Source organism: Globicephala melas, chromosome 18 (assembly GCF_963455315.2).
Source record: "Globicephala melas chromosome 18, mGloMel1.2, whole genome shotgun sequence".
NCBI classification, from domain to species: domain Eukaryota; kingdom Metazoa; phylum Chordata; class Mammalia; order Artiodactyla; family Delphinidae; genus Globicephala; species Globicephala melas.
In genome coordinates, this window is record NC_083331.1 from 3,089,616 (window position 1) to 3,115,108 (window position 25,493).

General features: G+C 40.7%; 1 protein-coding gene across 4 annotated transcripts in view; it reads right to left on the reverse strand.

Annotated features, from left to right (window-relative positions):
* The window catches only part of AMER2 (APC membrane recruitment protein 2), a 267,274-nt gene that overhangs the window by 193,580 nt on the left and 48,201 nt on the right, over window positions 1-25,493 (reverse strand). The window contains exons 3-6 of one of the 4 annotated variants that reach the window (XM_070044103.1): window positions 22,135-22,369; window positions 13,752-13,855; window positions 11,632-11,806; window positions 10,187-11,396 (exon numbers count right to left, since the gene is read on the reverse strand). The gene's annotated coding sequence lies outside the window, so the exon portion shown is untranslated. Of the gene's footprint in view, window positions 1-10,186; window positions 11,397-11,631; window positions 11,807-13,751; window positions 13,856-22,134; window positions 22,370-25,493 lie in introns of those variants that run through there. The other 3 variants (XM_070044099.1, XM_070044100.1, XM_070044098.1) reach the window with 3 other exon arrangements.

Genomic DNA, 25,493 nt, shown 5'->3' on the forward strand with positions numbered 1-25,493 from the left:
TGTTATTTTTTTTCTGTAAAATTCCTCTTAAGATAAGCCCCATTTGCACTTACATGGCCATAAAAATCGCAGGATAAAAAAATACGCTAACCTGAACGACGTGAAAATACAAGATCACAAGACAGAAGAGACGTCTACATTTCCCTTAATGCCTTCAGTTAAACCCCTGTTAGTCCAGCTGCCTTGTTTTTCAGTCACTCATATGTCAATGTCTTATCCCTTTCTGCAGGTTTTTTGTTTTCTTTTTTGTTTTTTTTTTTTTGCAGTACGCGGGCCTCTCACTGCTGTGGCCTCTCCCGTTGCGGAGCACAGGCTCCGGACGCGCAGGCTCAGCGGCCATGGCTCACGGGCCCAGCCGCTCCGCGGCATGTGGGATCCTCCCGGACCGGGGCACAGAACCCGTATCCCCTGCATCGGCAGGCGGACTCTCAACCACTGCGCCACCAGGGAAGCCCTCCTTTCTCTTCTTTATCGCCCCAAGTTGTCTAACTTAAATGATGTCGTTTCTTTACTTATCAGAGCCCTTACTGATACAGAGCCCAATCGCAACAGCAACAAAAAAGGAAAAATACATCAAAATTAACAAACCGGAAATTGCAGGAATTATGTAAAGAACATTTCAAAATCTACAGAAGAAGACTTAAATGGAAAGACATCCATGTACTTGAACGGGAAGCCTCAACATCATAAAGACGTCAGTTCCTCCTTGGTTAATTTCTAAGTTAAATGCCAACAGGTACTTTTATTGTTGTGTTGCTATTACTGTTGTTGTTTCATTTTTTAATTAAACCAGTTTTACCATTCATGTTGGAAAACAAACAAGAATCGCTAGGGAAACTCTGAAAAAGAAGGGTAAATATTAAAACATAAAATCGTTATCACTATTTTTTTTTAAAAAACCTATGGTACCGGGCTTCCCTGGTCGGGCAGTGGTTAAGAATCCGCCTGCCAAGGCAGGGGACACGGGTTCGAGCCCTGGTCCGGGAAGATCCCACATGCCACGGAGCAACTAAGCCCGCGAGCCACAACTACTGAGCCCGCGTGCTGCAACTACTGAAGCCCGCACGCCTAGAGCCCGTGCCACGCAACAAGAGAAGCCACTGCAATGAGAAGCCTGCGCATCGCAACGAAGAGTAGCCCCGGCTCGCCGCAACTAGAGAAAGCCCGCGCGCGGCAACGAAGACCCAACGCAGACATTAATTAATTAATTAATTAATTAAATTAAAGAAACCTATCGTACTGACACGTCAATAGAGAGACCTATGTAATTAAACAAAAGCCCAGAAATATACACAAATACCTACGAAAAGTTACAATAAACATTGCATCTCAAATCAGTGGGGAAAAGAACTATTTAATAAATGGTTTGGGGACAACAGGCAGCATTCTGGAAAACAAATGCAGCTGAACATTTTAACATATATCAGGAAAAAAATCCAAATGAATCACAGATTTAAATGTAAAAATGGAGTCATAAAAGTATTAGAAATAAATGTGAGAGAATTTGCTATAACTGTGGCATGGTAGAAGTCTTTCTAATTGTAACTTAAAACCCAGAAGTCATGACAAATATTGTTTAATACTATATTACAAAAAAAATTTTTTTTAACTAGAAGTAATGTTTAAAGAGGAAGTGGGAATAAAATAACATGTTCCCAGAGATCCATAAGAAAAAGACCAACAACCCAGTAGAAAAATGACCAGAAAAACAGTTAGCAGGAAAATAAAAACAAAAGAGTTTTACACATGAGAAAATGCTCAACTTTTCTCATGATAAAAGAAATGCAAATTAAAACAATGTTGAGAAATTACTGTCCACTTATCAGGAAGGAAAACTTAGAAACATGATAAAGGATTCCTGGTGAGCCTGTGAACAGACAGGTTCCTCTATACAAGGCTCTTAGGAGTAAACTGGTGGCGCTCTACAGAGGACTGTTGACAACGGCTATTAGAATTCCAAATGCATTTACTCTCTGATCCAGCTATGCAATCCCTGGGTATTTATTCTGCGACATATTTGCACAAGTGCCAAATTATAAACATTCCATCTCAGCATGTTGTTAATAGCAAAAAACAAAAACAAAATCCCAAAACAATGCAAATATCTAACAATGAAGAAATGATGGCATAAATTAACATGTATCTACAGAATGCAATACTTTGCAGCCTGAACAAACACGGAGAATGCCCTCCGTGTACTGATATGGCAGGATGTTCATTGGAAATGTTAATTGAAAAAAGCAAGGTTCTGAGGAGGGCACGTAGTGCATTACTATTTGTATGAACAAAAAAGGCGAGGAAAGTAAGAATATATAGATTTGCTTGTACGTAAACAAGAATACTCTGAATGACAGGTCCTACTGAATAGAATAGGGAACTATATTCAATATCCTGTAATAAACCATAATGGAAAAGAATATGAAAAAGAATATATACATATATATATATGAATCACCTTGCTGTATACCTGAAACTAACACAACATTGTAAATCAACTATACTTCAATAAACTAAATTTAAAAAAAAAGAATACTCTGAAAGGACAGGCAAGAAACTAGTCACACTGGTTATCTGAGGGACAAGGTAGGGCTGGGTGGATGAGGAACAGAGATGGGAGGGTGGCTTGCATCATTTATCTTTTTATGTTTAGAGAGGTTGAACACTGTAACTATATCCTCTATGCAAAATTTTCAAAATGTAAAGACATATTAATCTTAAAAACAGAACCCCAGAATGATGGAGGTTAGTATGTTACCTAAGAATTACTCCTTAACTTAGAATGGGTTCTTCACACCCCCTGGGGCCCATGCTGTACCGTGAACATTTTCTGTCCTCATCCAGAGAGAACGAACAAGAGCAGGTCTGTAGCCCTTGTTTCCAGTTTGGCTAATGAGATGAGATTAGGACGTTTATTCCTCAGCTCTGACCCAGACTCAGGACTCAGAGGCAGGAGAACCGCCCTAGGTATGATCCCCTCTCCATTCTTGTCATGGGGTCCCCACGTGCACTGATTTTCGTAGCACTGTTGTACTTCTCTCTTTGAACAGCTTAATATACGCAGCTGCGATATTTTCAACCCCACCATACGATTCAACACCATTGCCAAAAATGATAGGTCTTTAGTTTAGCCTGACAGCCCATGAGTGATACTTCTCCTTTTTTCCTTTTTTTTCTTTTTTTGCGTAAGAACCTACTTCATTCAGCCTTATTTGTACATAAGACTACCATAAGTTTTATCTATAAAAACATCTAGGAGGAGATGTTTTCTACAGATCGTGGGCTTTCCAGCAGAGGAGCATTCAAATCTGTCACTGGTGAAAATCATGAAATGAACAGAAAACTCCACAAAAGGGAGAGGGAAAGTGTAGGAATTAGACGTGCGAATCTATTTTTCCTTTTATTTTGGAAACCATGGTGACTGAGAGCTCTGATGAAGCCATACAATACACCAGCAACGACTCAGGAGCATGTTGGAAGGAATATATCGCTTTGATATATTCAGTTCCTTTTCCTACCAGACAAAAATTTTCCTCAGAAATCAACATTTGCCAACCATTTGTCAGGTTTTCTATAAACCAAAATACAATGGACCGACTAGTTGCCCAGCAGAAATGACCTTCTGATGCCTAGTCTAGCCTTGTTTCAAATGCCTTAGTGTCCCTGGGCATGGGATTACAATCCTCCAAACGTCTGGAAAATCTGAAAACGAAGTTAACAGATTGAATCATAGGTCTCCACTCACGTGAATAGTCCGTGAGCAGCATGTCTAGGGAATAAAAGCCAGTCTGTATTCACATCGTTGTGAATCTGCTTTCCTATCCATTTACACATTGAAATGGCTTTACTATGCAGCCTTTCTTTGAAAGAAAAGAGCATTTTGCATTTGTTAATGAGGCAGAAAATTCATCACACATCTTAATCACACCCTGCTTAGCACCTGCTTCTTCCAAGACTACATTCTTCAAATGATCTGTTCCTAAAAAGCTGTGTATAAATCTAATTTTTAAAACTTTAATTGAATTTTATATTCATGAAGACCATTATTTAAAGAAGCTCTGCAATGGATTCTTTGTAACAAGAACAGATCCTCCTAATTGATCCTCGTTGCAGGACTGGACCTTTTTAAAAGGGTTTTCTTAACAGATTTATTTCAGATTGTCAGTTACTTAGATACCTAGCAACATTAAGTCCCAAGATCAAGGTTGTGTATTTTGGAGTATAAAACTCATACTTAACATGTGAATTCCCAGTCTGACTCCAAGAGAACACATATATATTCTATTATTAACATTACATATTTGTCATATATTTACTATACATTTATATTATATATAAAGCAGAATGCATTATATATATACAAATTAAAACATTTAAAAACTCACATAATGTGTATATTAATAAAGCAGGAAGGAAAAAGAAAATTTTTCATTTGATCTATTTTTTCCGAGATATATTAAATTTGGGGTCTGAAAGCTATCCTCAGAAAATTACTAATTTTACTGGTCTTTCTCTACTTTTTCTGAACTATGATTTTTGTATCCCCCAATATCTTTCCAAAATGAAAATCACTTTTTTCAACCAAAATTTCAGATCTTTACATGATAGAGTTTATTTTTAATATTCATAAATGAAGAGAATACATAACTATGTAATGAAAAATAGCTATTATAAATTCAGGAACATTTTTAAAAATCGTAAGAATTAATTCTAAATTTTATGTTTTTTTAAAGATAACTAATTAAAGATAAATACACACGTAATTTTTAAAGTCTAGTTGAATAGGGGGCATGCCTTGTCCTGATAACAAAGGGAATCACTTTATTTTATTTTTTTAAAGATTTTTTTGGTGTGGACAATTTTTAAAGTCTTTATTGAATTTGTTACAATATTGCTTCTATTTTATGTTTTGGTTTTTTGGCCACGAGGCTTGTGGGATCTTAGCTCCCCGACCAGGGCTCAAACCCTCACCGCCTGCACTGGAAGGCAAAGTCTTAACCACTGGACCCCCAGGGAAGTCCCAAGGTAATCACGTTAAACCACTTTTTTTCAAGACCACTTTACTGAGGTGCGATGGACACACAAAAAGCTGTACACATTCAATGTATGCAACTTGATGAGTTGGGGGATAAGTATTACATCCCTGAAACTATCACAACCAAGGCCATGACTTACCCATCACCTCCTGAAGTTTCCTTCTGCCTCCTTTATTCATTTACTTTCATTAAAAGGTTTTTTTTCCTTTTGCAGTAAGAGCACTTAACATAACGACTGCCTCTTACCAAATTAGTGCACAATGAGTGTTGTAACCAGGGGCTCTAGTGGTACAGAGATCTCCAAGTTACCCTTCTTGTACAAATGAAACTTTGTAACCTGTCACGGACATGTCCCCCACCCCTGCCGCTGGTGCCAACGATTCTACTCTCTGGTTCCATCAGTTTGACTATTACAGGTTCCTCATAAAAGTGGGATCACGCAGTATTTGTCCTTCCCTGTCTGGCTTATTTCACTTAGTGTGATGCCCTCTGGGTCCATCCACGTTGTCTCAGATGGCAGCACTGCCTTCTTGTTTAAGGTTGAATAATGTCCCGTGTATGTGTATACCACATTTGCTTTATCCATTCATCCAGTGACGGACATTTAGTTTGCTTCTACCTCTTGGCTACTGGGAACAGTGCTGCAGTGAACACAGGAATGTGGTATCTCTTTGAGATCCTGACTTCAATTCCTTTGGATAAATACCCAGGAGTGGAGTTGCTGGGTCAAGTGGTAATTCTTTTCTTTTTTTTTAAATTGATTAATTAATTATTTATTTATTTATGGCTGCGTTGGGTCTTCGTTGCTCCGCGTGGGCTTTCTCTAGTTGCAGCGAGCGGGGGCTACTCTTCGTTGTGGTGACTGGGCTTCTCATTGCGGTGGCGTCTCTTGTTGCGGAGCACAGCCTCTAGGCGCGCGGGCTTCAGTAGTTGTGGTGCACGGGCTCAGTAGCTGTGGCTCGCAGGCTCAGTAGTTGTGGCGCACAGGCTTAGTTGCTCTGCGGGATCTTCCTGGACTAGGGCTCGAACACGTGTCCCCTGCATTGGCAGGTGGACTCTCAACCACTGCGCCACCAGGGAAGCCCTCGTTCTCCTTTTTTTTTTTTTTTTTTTTTTGCGGTACGCGGGCCTCTCACCGCTGTGGCCTCTCCCGTTGCGGAGCACAGGCTCCAGACCCGCAGGCTCAGCAGCCATGGCTCACGGGCCCAGCTGCTCCGCAGCAGGTGGGATCCTCCCAGACCGGGGCACGAACCCGTGTCCCCTGCATTGGCAGGCGGACTCTCAACCACTGCGCCACCAGGGAAGCCCTCTCGTTCTCGTCTTTTTGATGATAGCTATTCTGACAGGTGTGAGGTGATATTTCACTGTGGTTTTGATTTACGTTTCCCTAGTGATTAGTGATGTGGAGCATCTTTTCATATACATGTTAGCCATTTGTACATCTTCTTTGGTGAAATGTCTATTCAGGTCCTTTGCCCACTTTTTAATCATCTTATTTGTTTTTTTGCACTGATTTGTAGGAGCTGCTCATACATTTTGGATATTGACTTCTTATCAGATGTTTAACCTTTTGATTTTAGTGTTTCTAGCAGTTGGTTTTCTCTAATAATAATTATACACGGTTATTTATTGTTTTATCAGCCTTACAATGGAACTATTGATTTCCTGCTACGATAGATGAGAATGTTTATTTACCACTTCCTACCATTCCTGCCGCTCTTCCCAGTATAAGTTATCACATATCTAGTTACTTTATTGGTTATATTAATTAACAGAGACATTTACTTTATATTAACTAATGTTCCATCACTAATGGTGAAATGTATAAAAGGACAGCTCATATGAGCATTTTTCTTTGAGATGAACACAGGTTATAATGTTGCATTATATGTAATCATATATTACTTTGCAATAAGCTATATATAGAGAATCACCATGTAAATACAATGTGTGCATATGTACACAAACATGTACATATAGAGCATATATATATATATATATCATAATGATATAAATGCTGTTTATAGATTTCAACTTTTGGATTCAATATATAGGTAAGTTATAGAGAACTTCATTATGGTTATATATACTTTATATATGGTGCAGTTACACTTAAAGGATTTTTAAAACTCATGAAATCAGAACATTTATATTGCAAAAAACATAAAAAAGGATTTGGGTTGTGTTATTTATTCACTGACAGATACTGTTTGATGTACATACCATGTACACAGCAATGTTTCAACCCTGAGACCTCCCCAGTTTCCAGGTTGTTAAATACCAGTCTGCTGATGGTTTTGAAAGCAGTACCTAAAGAGTTTAAATATTTTCTTCTTTTTTTTTTTTTAAAATGGGCTTATAGTTTACATCTCTTTTAGGTTATAAGCACCCTAAACACAGAAACTGGGTTTGGCGTAGTCAGTAGTTAACAAGTGCCTATCAATTGGCTGGTATCATACTTCCTGAGGAAGGTTATATACTTAAAGCTCAAGTGCGTCAGTTCTAATAATATTTCTCAGGATAACTGAGGAAACGTTGATTTGAGTGTGCAGTGCAATTTTAGGTGACATGGGGGCACAGGAAGAGATAGCTTCTGGTCCTTGGTCTTAAGGACCCACCCTCTACAGTTGGGAAGGCAGACAGGGAAACAAGAAGCTTCCTGGACCGTAACGGGGCACGAGCCAAGTATACAGGAGAAGGACAATTAATTCCAACAGTGAGAGCTTTGGAGGACCTGGTGAATGAGATGGCACTGAAGCCGAGCCTTTAAGGTGAGCAGGATTTTGCTAGATGCTAAAGAGGAGACTAGATGTTACAGGCTGAGGGAATTTGTCCAAAGGTAGATGGCTCTTCTCCAAACCTCACCATCCTCTCCCTTCCGTGGAGTAGAGTTGTCTCTGGAAAGTAGCTGCCCTTCCCAAGGCTGTCCTTCCCAGCTCCTTGTTACATCTAGAAATGGCCATGTCATTAGTTCTCTCCCAGGGGGTGATGGGCAGCTAGGAAACAGGTGTATTTCCATTCTCTCTCCCCCCATCTCCTGGAGCATTCCAATCCCCTAAGAGAAAGAGGAGTCAGAGACAGAATCTTTGGCCCCAGAGTCACTCCAAGAACAAAGCTGCTCGGCAACTAGGAACACGTTCCTTGAACTGGAGAGAAAAGAAAGCACGAAGTGAGCGATACGGGCTGCGGTCACGTCATCACAGCACACTACATTTATCACTCAAAGGGGGAGAGACATCCAGAGACCCTTAAACCAACAAGCTTCTAATCTGTTAAAATGTTGAAAGAAAAAATACTCATCTTCTCCACTACAATCTTCCCATAAAATATGTCCTTTGGGATGTGGGAGGTGTTTGGAAACGGCATGGCCTGAAAGTTGAGGGCAAGGGGAGAAAAGGCAGCCCCGAAAGGATAATTTCATTTCTTCCCCCACGGCCGGAGGCTGCACCTGACAAACTTCAGTTTTAGTTTTTAGTTTCCCCTGGGCTGTCCGTGGCTGCTACTACCGCTGGGAAAACTGGGTCACTGAATGGTAAGCAAAACTGTCCTCTTTCCCAAGAGCTCGCTGGGGAATCCCTGCCTGGGGCATCACACCTAACGGCAAAAGGCAAAGCTACCAGGGCCTTCTGGGCAATGCAATTGATGGGAGATGGGAAGTAATTAGGCTGCTCCAAGGAGACCAAAGTCCACGGAGGGGACAGGCCTGCCTTGGGAAAGATAGGCCTGCAATTCGATCAGAAACTTACAGTCAAGTCTGATTTTATCATTAGACTTAAGTTGACACTAGCCAGTTAACATTTAACATTAGCCTTTAGAATACGTCAAGTCTAAGACATTCGAAAAGAAGAAGCTTCTAAATAAACAGGGACTCCTTTCCGAGATCACACGCCCATTAAGACATACACAGAACTGCACACAAACCTCTATAATGAGCCACTCTTCTCGGGCCCATACACGTATGTATGTTGACACAAAACACCCGGGGCTAGATGAAAATCCAGACACATTTGGGATCTACCACTGGGCTAATGGCCATTATAATAACATATCATTTTTATTGTAAATAATTTGGGAGGAGTCACGTGGTTAAGCACCTTGGATAAAAAAGTGATGAGCTACCTGTCCTGTCCCTTGGCTTTTATTTCCAACCAAAGGGAAGTGGTGACCAAATACCACCTAACAGTCAACCTAAAGGAGACAGACCCTGAGAAAAAGGCTCAGAACATACTTTGCTAAGGACCTGTCAGTGCTTCTGCTTCACCAGGATTTGCCATGAGACAGAATATTTTCAAGACTTATTGCTTAGCCTTTTAAACGTATGTACATATAAATACGATGGCTGTCACTTCAAGGAGAAGGTTACACAGCTTTTGAGACAAGCATTCTCCTGCAAAAGGCAAGAAACTGTGTATATCAGAAAGGGATTGTATCTGTTGGGTGATGAGCTCTCCTGGCCGAAGGAACGAGAAATCTGGGGCTTCGATCGAGGGCAATTCAGAAGGTCCAGCCATGACTCCCCAGAATACGCCTGCCTGAATAGACAGAGTGCTCCTAGATTAGTGCATTTAGACCAAAGAAAGATGGAGGTACTTCTACAGCATCAATACAGGTATCATGGGCTTTCTACCTCATGCAGTATTCACAGCATTTGAGGAGTGGACACAGATGTGCTTTCAAGGGGCAGGAAGTCAGTAAGCAGGAGAAACCATTAAGCAGCTTCCAATGGAATTTATTAAAAACAGAATCCGTAGGCATGGGACTTCCCTGGTGGCGCAGTGGTTAAGAATCCGCCTGCCGATGCAGGGGATACGGGTTCGAGCCCTGGTCCGGGAAGATCCCACATGCCGCGGAGCAACTGAACCCGTGTGCCACAACTACTGAGCCTGCACTCTAGAGCCCACGTGCCACAACTGCTGAGCCCTTGTGCCACAACTACTGAAGGCCGCGCGCCTAGAGCCCGTGCTCCGCAACAAGAGAAGCCACGACGATGAGAAGCCCACGCACTGCAACGAAGAGTAACCCCGCTCGCCGCAACTAGAGAAAGCCTGCGTGCAGCAACAAAGACCCAACGCGGCCAAAAATAAATAAATGAATAAATTTATTTTAAAAAAAAAAGAATCCGTAGGCACTATGCATTCTTAGAAATATACCATGATATGACTAACATGACACCAGGATACACATGAGAGCATGGTCCAGGAGGCTGCAGTGATCAGGCACTTGCATCTACGTAGGAAGCTGGGGAGAAACACACACATCCTCCAAGGAAATGTCACAGCAGTTTAAAAGGAACTATTTCCTTCTAATGCATTTTATAAAATAGCTTATGGAACAAACTTCAAAAATCAGTAATGCCACCAAAAGCCCATCTAGCCTCCCAGACTGGCATTTCCTGGTATTTACAGGTCTGCAGTTAGGGAACAGAGGCTCACCTACTATCTGTCCAAGTATTTAAAAGTTATAAATATTAAAAGTTATAACTCAACCAACAGTTAAATAAAATGGTCTATCCATTGCCTTGTCAAATAGAGCTTCATAACAGGAGAACAGAAAAGATGTGTAGAGTTATGATTTTTATATTTTGAACTCAAGTCCAAAAATCACTATTTAGGTTTTCATCAACAAGCCATTTACAGAATTTGTGTTCTTCGACAATTATTGTCTAAGGGATTAAAAATAAAATGTAAGTGTAGTTGAAGTATGAAAATTTTAAATATATATGATGAAGAGTACATGAAGAAATTAAATTATTTTAATATACATTTTCCCAAAAAGTTAGCTTTATTATATTAAAATTGACTATTAAAATGTAAAGGCAAGATATAAGTTATAGTTAATTAAGATCAAAATTTTAATCCAAAATAAATTAAGTAAAGCTGAAAATCATGTTCCCTCCGAAATTTCACTAAATATTATCACAAAGGATAATATATATACATATATATAAAACATATACCATATTTACACAAATAAAGCTATCGCAGGTCTAGTGTTTCATGCCCATCTAGCTGCTAATGTAAAGAGTTGATAAATACTCACACGTATGTATACACCGAAACACATATATACACATACATGTTAATATTGTAGAATACTCCTGCATTAGGGACGGCAAGTCTAGCCTTGACCACATCTATGGGGGCTCCGGAACCTCCCAGGATCCCGAGGACAGGTGTCTGGGATGGTCACAGGTGTGAGTACCTGTCAGAGCCCCCAGCGAGGGGTAGGGTGTGCGGTTGGGAAGAGGATCTGGGGCCCCGCGTGTCCACTGGGTTCCTCCGCCCAGCGTGCATCTGTGCATTCGCAATGCGTCAGGATCGTGGCGGGGAACGAAGGATGTGCGCACCCTTGGCAAGTGATGCTCTGTTACACAAAACCCATCGCACGCTCGCTGAGAGGACGCCTTTGTTAAGTTAGGTGTCTTTTATCAAAATACTTCATCCACCCCCAACCCCTGGCCCTCGATCCCTCCTGTTAATCTGGAGCAAGGTCCATCTCCAAAGTCAGCGGCAGTGCCCCCAGCATGCATGCATTAGAATGTAAAAAGTGGATTCCCTGGGGCTTGAACCATGTCGGCGCAAGAACACGTCATACTTACGCCAGAGCTGAGCACGGGTCCGACTCAGTAGTGCGGGGTGAACTTTCACGCGTTCACGGGTGCGCAGGAGGGACGCGTAGCCTCCACTGCCCAGGTCTGCGTGGACACCGCCTAAGCCAGCTCTGGCGCCAGAACTGTAAAGCGGCCCCGTGTTTCATTTTGAATTTTCTAGTAGCTGCATTAAAAAATAAAAAGAAAGAGGTAAAATTAATTTCAATAGCTTGTTTTCTTTAAGCCAATACATCCAAGATATTGTTTTAACGTGTGCTCAATATAAAAATTATTCATGAGATGTTTTACGTTCTTTTTTTAAAAATCAAACTAAGACTTCAAAATCCGGCGGTAATTTTACACTGACAGTACATCTCGATTCAGATGTCCGTATCTCAAAAGCCCGGTAGTCACAAGCGGCTAGTGTCACATATTGGACAGCACGGCTGAGGCTTCTACTTCCCACACCCATTTTACTAGAACAAAGGAGCACAAAAATCTTTGAGCAGATAATGACGGCTGTCATTCATTAAGCATTTACTTTACCAGATACCATAATAAGCATGTTATACTAATTCTCTCATCTAGTTCACCCCCAGATACTATTTCTTTGCATATTTTAAAGATCAGGAAACAGACAAGACTTGAGTAGTGGTTCCTTGATCAAGGAAGAAGATCTCAAGTCCGAGAGCCCTCGCTCCAGAGCCATGGACGCCACCAGGATAGGACAGCCCCAGAGCTCTCTGCTGCACCCAGATTCCCCAGACGCATTCCACAGAAAGGGAATCAGGAGGCACGGAGTTCATTTCAATGTCTTTGCCCAATACTGACTCATTTGCATGAGCTCCATTTAGGATTTTCCCTCTTGGGCTGCGCCCACCAAACACAAATGCCACTGCTCGCCTCCAGTGCAGGGGCCAAGAGAAATTCCACGTGAGGGCTCATTTGTTCCTAGGGAAGACAGCCAAGCAGGTTGAGAAATTACCTCCTGTTTAAATGCAGGAATAATGAACTTGGCATAAGGACAGAGCTAGTTGTTAAGCTTGTCTTAATCAGACATCTTGGACGTGCAGCAGAATTTCTGTCAGGTCTAGGTATCATGCCAATGTTGAAAAATTGGGCAAACTTTGCAGGTTAGATCACTGTCCGGGTAGCATCCGTCAGCGCGGAGTCCTCTAGATAGGTCGTGCAAATCGACAAGGTTCACAAAGGAGAAGGATTTCAACTCTCCTGCTCCCTCAAGATATTGGGAAGTGAGGTGGGCTAGGTGTCTGTTAATAACACTGAACAAAAAACCTGTAGAGTCAGGATTTTTTTTCATGTAAAGAATGCATTTAATTCCTATAGTTTTACAATATAGTTGGAAATCAGGAAGACATGCCTCCAGCTTTGTTCTTTTTTCTCAAGATTGCTTTGGCTATTGGGGGTCTTTTGTGGTTCATACAAATTTTAGGATTGTCGGTGGGCAAAAATTTCTTAAACAGGGCACAAAAAGAAGTAGCCATGATAGAAAAGATTAGTAAGTTCATCTTCATTAAAATTAAGAACTTCTGGGAGTTCCCTGGCAGTCCAGTGGTTAGGACTCGGTGCTCTCACAGCTGCGGCTTGGGTTCAACCCCTGGTCAGGGAAGTAAGATCCCACAAGCTGCACAGTGTGGCAAAAAAAAAAAAAAAAAAAAATTAAGAACTTCTGTTCAAATAAGACAACATTGAAAGCAAAAAGGCAAGTCACAGATGGGGAGGAGATATTTGCAGTCCATATGTCTGATGAAGTACTCATTTCAGACTCTTCAAAGAACTACAAAATAATAGTAAAACTCAATCCAATTTTATTTCATTTTTACTTGATCAAATGAGGAAAAGACTCAAACAGGAAGTTAACAAATATCCAAACAGACAGAAAGTACTAAAAAGATGTTGAACATCATGTATAGTCATCACGACAGCACAAATTAAAGCCACAGTGAGATCACTACGTCCCTACCTGAATGGCTAAAATTAAAACGACTGACAGAACCAAGTGAGAGGGTGTGAAGCAAATAAAATGTGGTTATATTGCTAGTGGAGTATTAACGGAGGCAACCACTCTGGAGAGCTGCTTGCCGTTCTACGAAAACAGATGTACGTACCATGATCCAGCATCTCCATCTGTATGCGTCTACCCAACATAAATGAGTTCCTAGATCCAAAAGACACGGGCAAGAATGTTCGTAGCAGCTTTATTCATAACACCCTGGAACGGGAAAATCCAAATGCCTATCAGAAGAAGAACGGATAAATTCAAAAATAAATAAATTAATTAAAGGGATATTAAAGAATGGAGCAGCACACAGCAGCGAGGCGAAAAGACAAACTATGATGAACGCATCCACATGGATGACGTCCACAGATATTGTGTTAAACCGAAGGAATCATAACTGAAAATGTCTATGCTCTGTGATCCATTTCTATGAAGGTCAAGGACAGGCCACAGTCAACTATGGTGAAAGAAAAGGAATAGCAGCTAAACTTTGCAGCGGTGGGAGCACTGACTAACAGAGACAAGAGAGAACTTTCTGGAACGCTGATAACTTTCTATATCTTCATCTGGGTCGTCGATGAATGAGTATATACATGTTTAAAAATTACACCTGAAACTAACACAACATTGTAAACCAACTATACTCCAATTAAAATTTTTAAAAAATACAATAAAACTAAAAATTCACCAAGATGTACGCTTAGGATGTGTGCACCATATTGTTTGTAAGTTATGCATTGACTTTTAAAAATTAAAGGAGGAGGAGAAGTGAGAGCAACACATTCCCCTCAGAACTGCGAAACCAAGCTCCTGCCCTAGCGACAGAGTGGTACTAATCTAAAACCAAGAAACCTACTTAGTAAGGGGAACATCACGCTCAGTAGCAAGCACCCCTAATTGCCTGCAAGTGTGAGAATACACTGCTAGTTAGGTTCGTAGTGTGAGATGGAAGAACGAACAGCTTTGAGTTTTGATCCCCCCCATCCTGTAAGTGATGGTTTTGCCCGTCATATCTGTTTGGCTTCTGACTCAGTTAGTTTGCTTTTGATTGAAAACATCAGAAAATCCAACTCCAACTGGCCTCCCTAAAGGAAAGCCCTAAGGGCTTCTGGGTTGTTTGACCCGTTGCACCGAGGTATCCCACCGTTCCATCTCACCTCTGTACCACCAGAGGGATGCATGGGGTGAGACAGTTGCAGGGGAGGCTACTTTCTTCCTCATCCTTGTGGGCAGAATTGCTACTGGAAGATCTCCCAGAATAGTAAGGAAGAATTTCCCCAGAACCTCCAGCAAATCACTTCTCGTGAGAAGTGAGACTTGGCCCAAGTTTTGTCCTAGTTCCATCTAAACCAAGTGCTGGCTGGAGGAGGGAAGGATCAGTGAGATTGCAAAGATGGGTTTGGTCTAAGGAGTACCAACCCTAGGACTGAGGATGAGCTGGATAGTGGGGAAAAAAATCAGGGTGCTGCTTAGAAAGAGAAAGGGGGCCTAGAAAAGGGATGTTGGGTTGACCACCAGTGATATTCAATACCGTTCCCTCAACAAGATTTTAAGCACCTAGGTATCAGGGAATGTGTTTATCCCCACAATATTGTACTGTCTGGGGACCATGAAAGACAGATGAGACAGGGGTGTGTAGGACCTCAGAGTTTCACACGTCAGAGGAATAGCAGCTGATGCCATCAGCTAATAGTCCAGAGATGTGGCTAGGGCTCCCAAGAGCACCCCAAAGTTTAGAAGAGTTTGGAAGACAACAGCTCCCACTGGACAGAGCCTTGTCCATATCAAGCCTGTAGACAATGAGCTAGAAGAGAAGTCACAGCCAATCAAGGAGAACCGCATAACCTGCAACAGACAGTCAACTAAGAAGACTGCATCTTTTTCTCTCCCTTCTCCCTGCCCTCCCAGTAAGGGATCTGGAATGGGGTAGAAGGAGAGAACAAAAGTCTAGCTTGGAGTTGGAGTAGGGGTATGAATTGAACATGAGCTTGAAGCTTAAAAATGAACAAGTCAGTGATTACATAGGTGTATACATTTTTTATAACATATTTTAATCAGGTTGTCTTTTTACTGTTGAGTTGTAAGAGTTCTTTATATATTCTGGATACAAGCCCCTTGTCAGATATGACTTGCAAATATTTCCTCCCATTCTATGGGTTTTCTTTTCATTCTTTTGATGGTGTGCTTTGAAAATACAATAGTTTTTGATTTTGATGAAGTTCAATTTATCTATTTTTTTTCTTTTGTTGCTTGTGTTTTGGGTGTCATATCTAAGCAACCAACGCCTAACTCATGGTAATGAATATTTACTCCTGAGTTTGCTTCAGGGTGTTTCAGTTCTTACATGTAAGTCTGCGATATGGTTTGAGTTAACTTTTGTATATGGTATAAGGTAAAAGTCAAATTTTATTTTAATGTGGATATCCAATTGTCCCAACACCATTTGTTGGAAAGAGTATTCTTTTCTCATTAAATGGTCTTGGCACCCTTGTAAAAAATCGATCGACAAAAATGGCAGTGTGGGAAGACAGGGAGTTAGCATCTCCCCACAACTAGGGCGCCTGCCAGCTGCTGGTGGGGGACCCTGACGCCCAAGGAGACGGGAGGAACCCCCAAGTGAACTAGTAGGACTAGGGGAACTGAGGGGGGAGGAGAAGTAGAGGCCAGTCAGGGTCAGTGCCCCTGAGGCCGGGGAGATCAGGAGAGGCAGGACAGGGGGCCCTCCCGGACGGAGGAGCAAGAGAGGAGAGGAGGGCATCTGCCCCTCCCACTCGAGCCCAGGAAGCCTGCTGGGCTCCCAGGTGAGGTCCCCTGCCCTCTGGGACCAGGGGTGGGGGGCACACCTGGGCCCCTTCTGTTCCTTGAGCCTAAGCCCCACCCCCCCATGGCCCCCAGGGCCTTTTCCAGCCCCGTGGGTCCTGAGCATTGGCCCCGCCCACTGCCCAAACCTCACCCGTGCTTAGGCCCCGCCCTCCACAGCCAAGGGCTTTCCCCCCCTTTTTTTTTTTTTCTCTTTTTCCTCCTCCCCTTTTTTTAGTATTGTGGTAGCGTTGTACCTTCTGGTTGTTGATTCATGTGTATTTTTATTTTTATATTCTTTCTAAGACATCTGTTAGTTTCCTAGTCTAATTTTATTTTTTACCTTGTTATTGTTCTCTCTCTTTTTTTTTTTTTTTTTTTTTTTGCCACCCCACGTGGCTTGTGGGATCTGGGTTCATACACCAGGGGCTGGGCCAAAGCTCCTGTGGTGTGAGTTCAATGTTGGAATCACTGGACTAACAGAGAACCTCAGACCCCAGGGAATATTCATCAGAGTGAGATCTCCAGGAGGTCCTCATCTCAGCACCAAGACCCAGCTCTACCCAACAGCCTACAAACTCCAGTGTTGGAAGCCTCAGGCCAAACAACCAGTAAGACAGGAACACAATCCCACTCATAAAAAAAAAAAAAAAGAGACGGCAAAAAAATATGTCACAGGTGGAGGAGCAAGGTAAAAACCTACAAGACCAAATAAATGAAGAGGAAATAGGCAATCTACCTGAAAAAGAATTCAGAATAATGATAATAAAGATGATCCTGGGGGCTTCCCTGGTGGCTCAGTGGTTGAGAGTCCGCCTGCCGATGCAGGGGACGCGGGTTCCTGCCCTGGTCTGGGAAGATCCCACATGCCCACGGAGTGGCTGGGCCCGTGAGCCATGGCCACTGAGCCTGCGCGTCTGGAGCCTGTGATCCGCAACGGGATAGGCCACAACAGTGAGAGGCCCGCGTACCGCAAAAAAAAAAAAAAAAAAAAAAGATGATCCAGAATCTCAGAAATAGAATGGAGGCACGGACTGAGAAAATACAAGAAATGTTTAACAAAGATCTAGAAGAACTAAAGAACAAAGAAACAGAGATAAACAACACAATAAGTGAAATGAAAATTACACTAGAAGGAATCAATAACAGAATAAGAGAGGCAGAAGAATGAATAAGTGAGCTGGAAGACAAAATGGTGGAAGTAACTGCCAAGGAACAGAATAAAGAAAAAAGAATGAAAAGAATTGAAGACAATCTCAGAGACCTCTGGGACAACACTAAATGCACCAACATTTGAATTATAGGCATCCCAGAGGAAGAAGAGAAAAAGAAAGGGTCTGAGAAAATATTTGAAGAGATTATAGTCAAAAACTTCCCTAACATGGGAAAGGAAATAGTCACCCAAGTCCAGGAAGCACAGAGAGTTCCATAAAGGATAAACCCTAGGAAAAACACACCAAGACACATATTAATCAAACTAACAAAAATTAAAGTCAAAGAAAAAATATTAAAAGAAGCAAGGGAAAAACAAAAAATAATATACAAAGGAATCCCCATAAGGTTATCAGCTGATTTTTCAGCAGAAACTCTAAAGGCCAGAAGGGAGTGGGAGGAAATATTGAAAGTGATGAAAGAGAAAAACCTACAACCAAGATTACTCTACCCAGCAAGGATCTCACTCAGATTCAACAGAGAAATCAAAAGCTTTTCAGACAAGCAAAAGCTAAGAGAATTCAGCACTACCAAACCAGTTTTACAAATGCTAAAGAAACTTCTCTAGGCAGGAAACACAAGAGATGAAAAAGACCCACAAAAACAAACCCAAAACAATTAAGAAAATGGTAATAGGAACATATATATCTATAATAACCTTGAATGTAAATGGATTAAATGCCCCAACCAAAAGACACAGACTGGCTGAATGGATACAAAAACAAGACCCATATATACGCCATCTACAAGAGACCCATTTCAGACCTAGGGACACATACAGACTGAAGGTGAACAGATGGAAAAAGGTATTCCATGCAAATGGAAATCAAAAGAAAGCTGGAGTAGCAATACTCATATCTGATAAAATAGACTTTAAAATAAAGACTGTTACAAGAAATAAGGAGGGACACTATATAATGATCAAAGGATCAATCCAAGAAGATATAACAATTATAAGTGTTTATGCACCCAACATGGGAGCACCTCAATGCATAAGGCAAACGCTAACAATCATGAAAGGAGAAATCGACAGTAACACAATAATTATAGGGGACTTTCACACGCCACTTACACCAATGAACAGATCATCCAAACAGAAAATAAATAAGGAAACACAAGCTTTAAATGACACAATAGACCAGACAGATTTAATTTATATTTATAGAACATTCCACACAAAAGTGGCAGAATACACTTTCTTCTTAAGTGCACATGGAACATTCTCGAGAAAAGATCACATCTTGGGTCACAAATCAAGCCTCAGAAAATTTAAGAAAATTGAAATCACATCAAGCATCTTTACTGACCATGATGCTGTGAGATTGGAAATCAATTACAGGAAAAAAACTGTAAAAAAAAGCAAATACATGGAGGCTAAACAGTGCACTACTAAATAACCAAGAGATCACTGAAGAAATCAAAGAACAAATTAAAAAATACATAGAAACAAATGACAACAAAAACACAACGACCCAAAAGGTATGGGATGCAGCAAAAGCAGTTCTAAGAGGGACGTTTATAGCAATTCAATCTCACCTCAAGAAACAAGAAACATCTCAAATAAATAATCTAACCTTACACTTAAAACAACTGAGAAAGCAGAACAAAGAAAACCCAAAGTCAGTAGAAGGAAAGAAATCATAAAGATCAGAGCAGAAATAAATGAAACAGAAACAAAGAAAACAACAGCAAAGATCAATAAAACTAAAACCTGGTTCTTTGAGAAGATAAGCAAAATTGATAAACCTGTAGCCAGACTCATCAAGAAAAAATGGGAGAGGATGCAAATCAATAAAATTAGAAATGAAAAAGGAGAAATCGGGGCTTCCCTGGTGGTGCAGTGGTTGAGAGTTCACCTGCCGATGCAGGGGACGCGGGTTCGTGCCCCGGTCCAGGAAGATCCCACATGCCACGGAGCAGCTGCGCCCATGAGCCATGGCCACTGAGCCTGCACGTCCAGAGCCTGTGCTCTGCAACGGGAGAGGCCACAACAGTGAAAGGCCCACGTACCGCAAAAAAAAAAAAAAAAAAGAAAAAGGAGAAATCACAACTGACACTGCAGAAATACAAAAGATTATAAGAGACTACTACAAACAACTATATGCCAATAAAATGGACAACCATGAAGAAATGGACAAATTCTTGGAAAGGTACAATTTTCCAAGACTGAACCAGGAAGAATTAGAAAATATAAACAGACCTATCACAGGTAATGAAATTGAAACTGTAATTAAAAATCTTTCAACAAACAAAAGTCCAGGACCAGATGGCTTCACAGGCGAATTCTATCAAACATTTACAGAAGAGCTAACACCGAGCCTCCTCAAACTCTTCCAAAAAATTGCAGAGGGAGAAACACTCCCAAATTCATTCTACAAAACCACCATCGCCCTGATACCAAAACCAGGAAAAGATATCACAAAAAAAGAAAATTATAGACCAATAATATCACTGATGAACATAGATGCAAAAATCCTGAACAAAATACTAGCAAACAGAATCCAACAACACATTAAAAGGATCATATACCATGATCAACATCAAGTGGGATTTATCCCAGGGATGCAAGGATTCTTCAATATATGCAAATCAATCAATGTGATACACCACATTAACAAATTAAGGAATAAAAACCATATGATCATCTCAATAGATGCAGAAAAAGCTTTTGACAAAATTCAACACCCATTTATGATAAAAACTCTCCAGAAAATGGGCATAGAGGGAACTACCTCAACATAATAAAGGCCATATATGACAAACCCACAGCAAGCATCACACTCAATGGTGAAAAACTGAAAGCATTTCCACTAGGATCAGGAACAAGACAAGGATGTCCACTCTCGCCACTCTTATTCAACATAGTTTTGGAATTCCTAGCCATGGCAATCAGAAAAGAAAAAGAAATAAAAGGAATACAAATTGGAAAAGAAAAAGTAAAACTGTCACTGTTTGAGGATGACATGATACTGTACATAGAAAATCCTAAAGATGCCACCTGAAAACTACTAGAACTAATCAATGAATTTGGTAAGGTTGCAGGATACAAAATTAATGCACAGAAATCTCTGGCATTCCTATACACCAACAACAAAAAATCAGAAGAAGAAATTAAGGAAACACTCCCATTTACCATTGCAACAAAAGGAATAAAACCCCTCGGAATAAACCCGCCTAAGGAGGCAAAAGACTTGTACTCAGAAAACTGTAAAACAATGATGGAAGAAATCAAAGATGACATAAACAGATGGAGAAATATACCATGTTCTTGGATTGGAAGAAACAATATTGTGAAAATGGCTATACTACCAAAGCAATCTACAGATTCAATGCAATCCCCATCAAACTACCAATGGCATTCTTCACAGAATTAGAACAGAACATTTTACAATTCGTATGGAAACACAAAATACCCCAAATAGCCAAAGCAATCTTGAGAAATAAAAATGGAGTTGGAGGAATCAGGCTCCCTGACTTCAAACTATACCACAAAGCTACAGTAATCAAGACAGTATGGTACTGTCACAAAAACAGAAATATAGATCAATGGTACAGGATAGAATGCCCAGAGATACACGCATGCACATACGGGCACCTAATTTACGACAAAGGAGGCAAGAACATATAATGGAGAAAAGGCAGCCTCTTCAATAAGTGGTGCTGGGAAAACTGGATAGCTACATGTAAAAGAATGAAATTAGAGAACTCCCTAACACCATACACAAAAATACACAAAAAAATAAACTCCAAATGGATTAAAGACCTAAATGTAAGACCAGACACTATAAAACTCTTAGAGGAAAACATAGGAAAAACACTCTTTGACATAAAGCACAGCAAGATCTTTTTTGACCCACCTCTTAGAGTAACGGAAATAAAAATAAACAAATGGGACTTAAACTTAAAAGCTTTTGCACAGCAAAGGAAACCATAAACCAGATAAAAAGACAACACTCAGAATGGGAGAAAATATTTGCGAATGAAACAGCAGACAAAGGATTAACCTCCAAAATATACAAACAGCTCATGAAGCTCAATATCAAAAAAACAAACAATCCAATTAAAAAAATGGGTGAAAGACCTAAATAGATATTTCACCAAGGAAGACATACAGATGGCCAAGAGGCCCATGAAAAGATGCTCAACATCACTAATTATTAGAAAAATGCAAATCAAAACTACAATGAGGTATCACCTCATGCCGGTCAGAATGGCCATCATCAAAAAATCTAGAAACAATAAATGCTGGAAAGGGTGTGGTGAAAAGGGAACCCAACTACACTGTTGGTGGGAATGTGAACTGATACGACCACTATGGAAAACAGTATGGAGGTTCCTTAGAAAACTAAAAATACAACTACCATATGACCCAGCAATCCCACTACTGGGCATATACCCTGAGAAAACCATAGTTCAAAAAGAGACATGTACCACAGTGTTCACTGCAGCACTATTTACTATAGCCAGGACATGGAACCAACCTAAATGTCCATTGACAGATGAATGGATAAAGAAAATGTGGCACATGGGGCTTCCCTGGTGGCACAGTGGTTGAGAGTCTGCCTGCCGATGCAGGGGACACGGGTTCGTGGCCCGGTCCAGGAGGATCCCACATGCCGCGGAGCGGCTGGGCCCATGAGCCATGGCCGCTGAGCCTGCATGTCCGGAGCCGGTGCGCCGCAGCGGGAGAGGCCACAACAGTGAGAGGCCCGCGTACTGCAAAAAAAAAAAAAAAAAAAAAAATGTGGCATATATATACAATGGAATATTACTTAGCCATAAAAAGAAACGAAACTGAGTTATTTGTAGTGAGGTGGATGGACCTAGAGTCTGTCATACAGAGTGAAGTAAGTCAGAAAGAGAAAAATAAATACCATATGCTAATCCATATCTATGGAATCTAAAAAAAAAAAAAAAAGGTACTGATGATCCTAGTTACAGGGCAGGAATAAAGACATAGACATAGAGAATGGACTTGAGGACATGGGGTGGGAGGAGGAAGCTGGGGCGAAGTGAGAGTAGCATGGACATATGTACACTACCAAATGTAAATAGTTGGCTGGTGGGAAGCAGCAGCATAGCACAGGGAGATCAGCTCGGTGCTTTGCGATGACCTAGAGGGGTGGGATAGGGAGGGTGGGAGGGAGGCTCAAGAGGGAGGGGATATGGGGACATAGGTATGCATATGGCTGATTCACTTTGGTGTACAACAGAAACTAACACAGTATTGTGAAGCACTTATGCTCCAATAAAGATCTATTTAAAAAATCGTTTGACAATAGATGTTAGGGTTTACGTCTGGACTCTGGATTCAATCTCGTTGATCTATGTGTCTATCCTATGCCAGTTTTATACTGTCTTGATTACTGGGTCTTTAAAGTAAGTTTTGAAATTGGGAAGTGTGAGTTCTCCAACTTTGTTCTTCTTTTTCAAGATTATTTTGGTCATTCTGGGTCCCTTGCATTTCCATTTTAGAATCATCTTGTCAATGTCTGCCCCCCAAAAAAGGTAGCTGGGATTTTTATAGGAGTCATGTTTAATCTGTAGATCAATTCGTGGAATATTGCCATGTTGACAGTATTAAGTCATCCCATCCATTAACATGGGATGTCTTCTCTTTTATTTAGGTCTTCTTTAAATTCTTTCAGCAATGTACTGTATATTTCAGGGTACAAATCTTACACTATTTTGTAAATTTATTCTTACATATTTTATTCTTTTTATGCAACTGTAGCGAAATTGTTTTCTTAATTTCACTTGCAGATTTTTAAGAGCTCGTACACAGAAATACAATTTATTTTTGCATATTCATCTTGTATCCAACATAGGTATATACATTTGTTGAAAGTAATCGAATCTTGCATATAAGATACATGCACTTCACTTCATAAAGTTTACGTCAGTAAAAAAATATTAACATACGGTTTTAAGGCAAATAAAAAGTACTGGTTATTTTTAGAATGAGATTGTTTTAATAACTGGAAATACTGAAGTTTTATGTAATCGGATTGGCTCCTCACAGAAAGGAGGGGGTGATGTTCAACAGAGCACAGCTAAGGGCTGTTAATGGAAAAATCAAGCCGTTCAATACTGATTCTCCAAAGAGTTAAGATGACTCACTACATCAGTAACCATGGTGATAGAAGATAGCATAGGCTATTACTTGCATTACCCTGACATTTACTTTGTCAGAGGAATCTCACAATCAAAAAGGCATTTATTTCCCTTTAGAAAAATACATACCGTCTCTCTGTCAAATGTTCACTGAATTTGCCTCTGTCATAATCAGTGAGCCCCCAAGTCCCAGCATCTTTGTGCTCAGTACTCCTCTCTCTACTGCTCACATCTCGAGGCACCTTGGGGATGAGTAGAGAACCTGCTGTCCCTCCACCCATGTCACAAATGCTGAGACTCTGCCATCTGGTACTTATTGAGAGAAGTTTCAGCTGTCCATCAAGAATAAGGCTTTTTTTAACACAGCGTTGTAGATCAACTATACATCAATAAATTTTTTAAAGAAAGAGGGCTCTTTGGGGGCAGATCTTGTGGAAATATAACAACTACTCACAAGGTTTCCTAACTATTGAGATAGGCGGGTCCGTTTCTTACTATAGGAAAATATACATTCTATTTCTTCTAGAGATCTCGTGACACTAGAAAATCTGATGAACCCTTAGTACCTATGGGACGCTTCCTGTACCTTCCAGAGTTTACAAGGAAAGCTTCAAGAACAGAACCTCCTGGAGACATTGGTCTTTGTGCTTTTGTAGCCGAAATTAAAGGAAAGCAGACCAGATGGGATAAAATGGGCTCCACAGACCATGAACACTTTCTCACTGCCAGGATGATTCATCTTCAAAGTTCTTAGGCCTCAGCAGACCTTAGTCTAAGAAAATCCTTTGCGAAACCAGCCAACGTTGATTTAAGACAATCTGTTGATCTTTAGTCTCCTAATGTGAGCTGCTATCACGTAAATAATCTGGGTATTCCTGAGATGATTACAAATAATCACCCTTCGAGTACATTCTACAAAAAAATGGCATTAACATTTGTTGAGTGACTACATTCCATGCATTGTTCTGGTGCTTTTATACATAATCCTCAGCTGAGTGAAATTCGATAATAATGAAAGAAAATATTCACTTTACCTGCCAAGTCAATTCAATAAATTTGTGTTCATTAAACAGACTACTAAAACATTGTTCATATACACCTATTCCAATATTTTTTCTTAATATTATTTTAAGCTTTCCAAAAATTACCATCAAGACATAAAACCCAATTGCAGTTCATCCTTCTCGTTCTCCCACTGAAGGACGAGAGAAGAAAATTCCGTATCTGTCATCTAAAATCTATTAGTAACTACTTTGGCTAAGCCTTGAAACTAAGATGCCGCAGATCAATTACACAGGAGTGAGCTGACATTGGCTTCCTGCCAGTGGTAATGTGCCCTGATAGGAAGCATTGCTTTTCTGAATGTAGTTATGGAAAATACAACATTCACCTTTGCAGGGATCTGAGACATGAATCTAAAAGTAAAAGCTGTATGTTCCAAATGAGAACGTAGGTTTGGGAAGTCGGTGGAAGTCCTATATTTCCTTGGTGTGGTGTCTCTTCAGCTGGCTTGTCTGGATGTGCTGAAGCAGAAAGAGTGTGCTCTCTTTCTTCTGGTAGAGCTGGGCAGAAGTCAGGGGAGGAAGTAAATCCTTAATCCTCTCACAATGCCTCCAGAAAAAGAAATACTGAAATGTTAAACCTGAAAGAGCCCTCGGAAGCCATGTCACCCACGGCCCTTATTTTTACAGACAAGGAAATGAAATGGACGCAAAGGCTGCAGGGG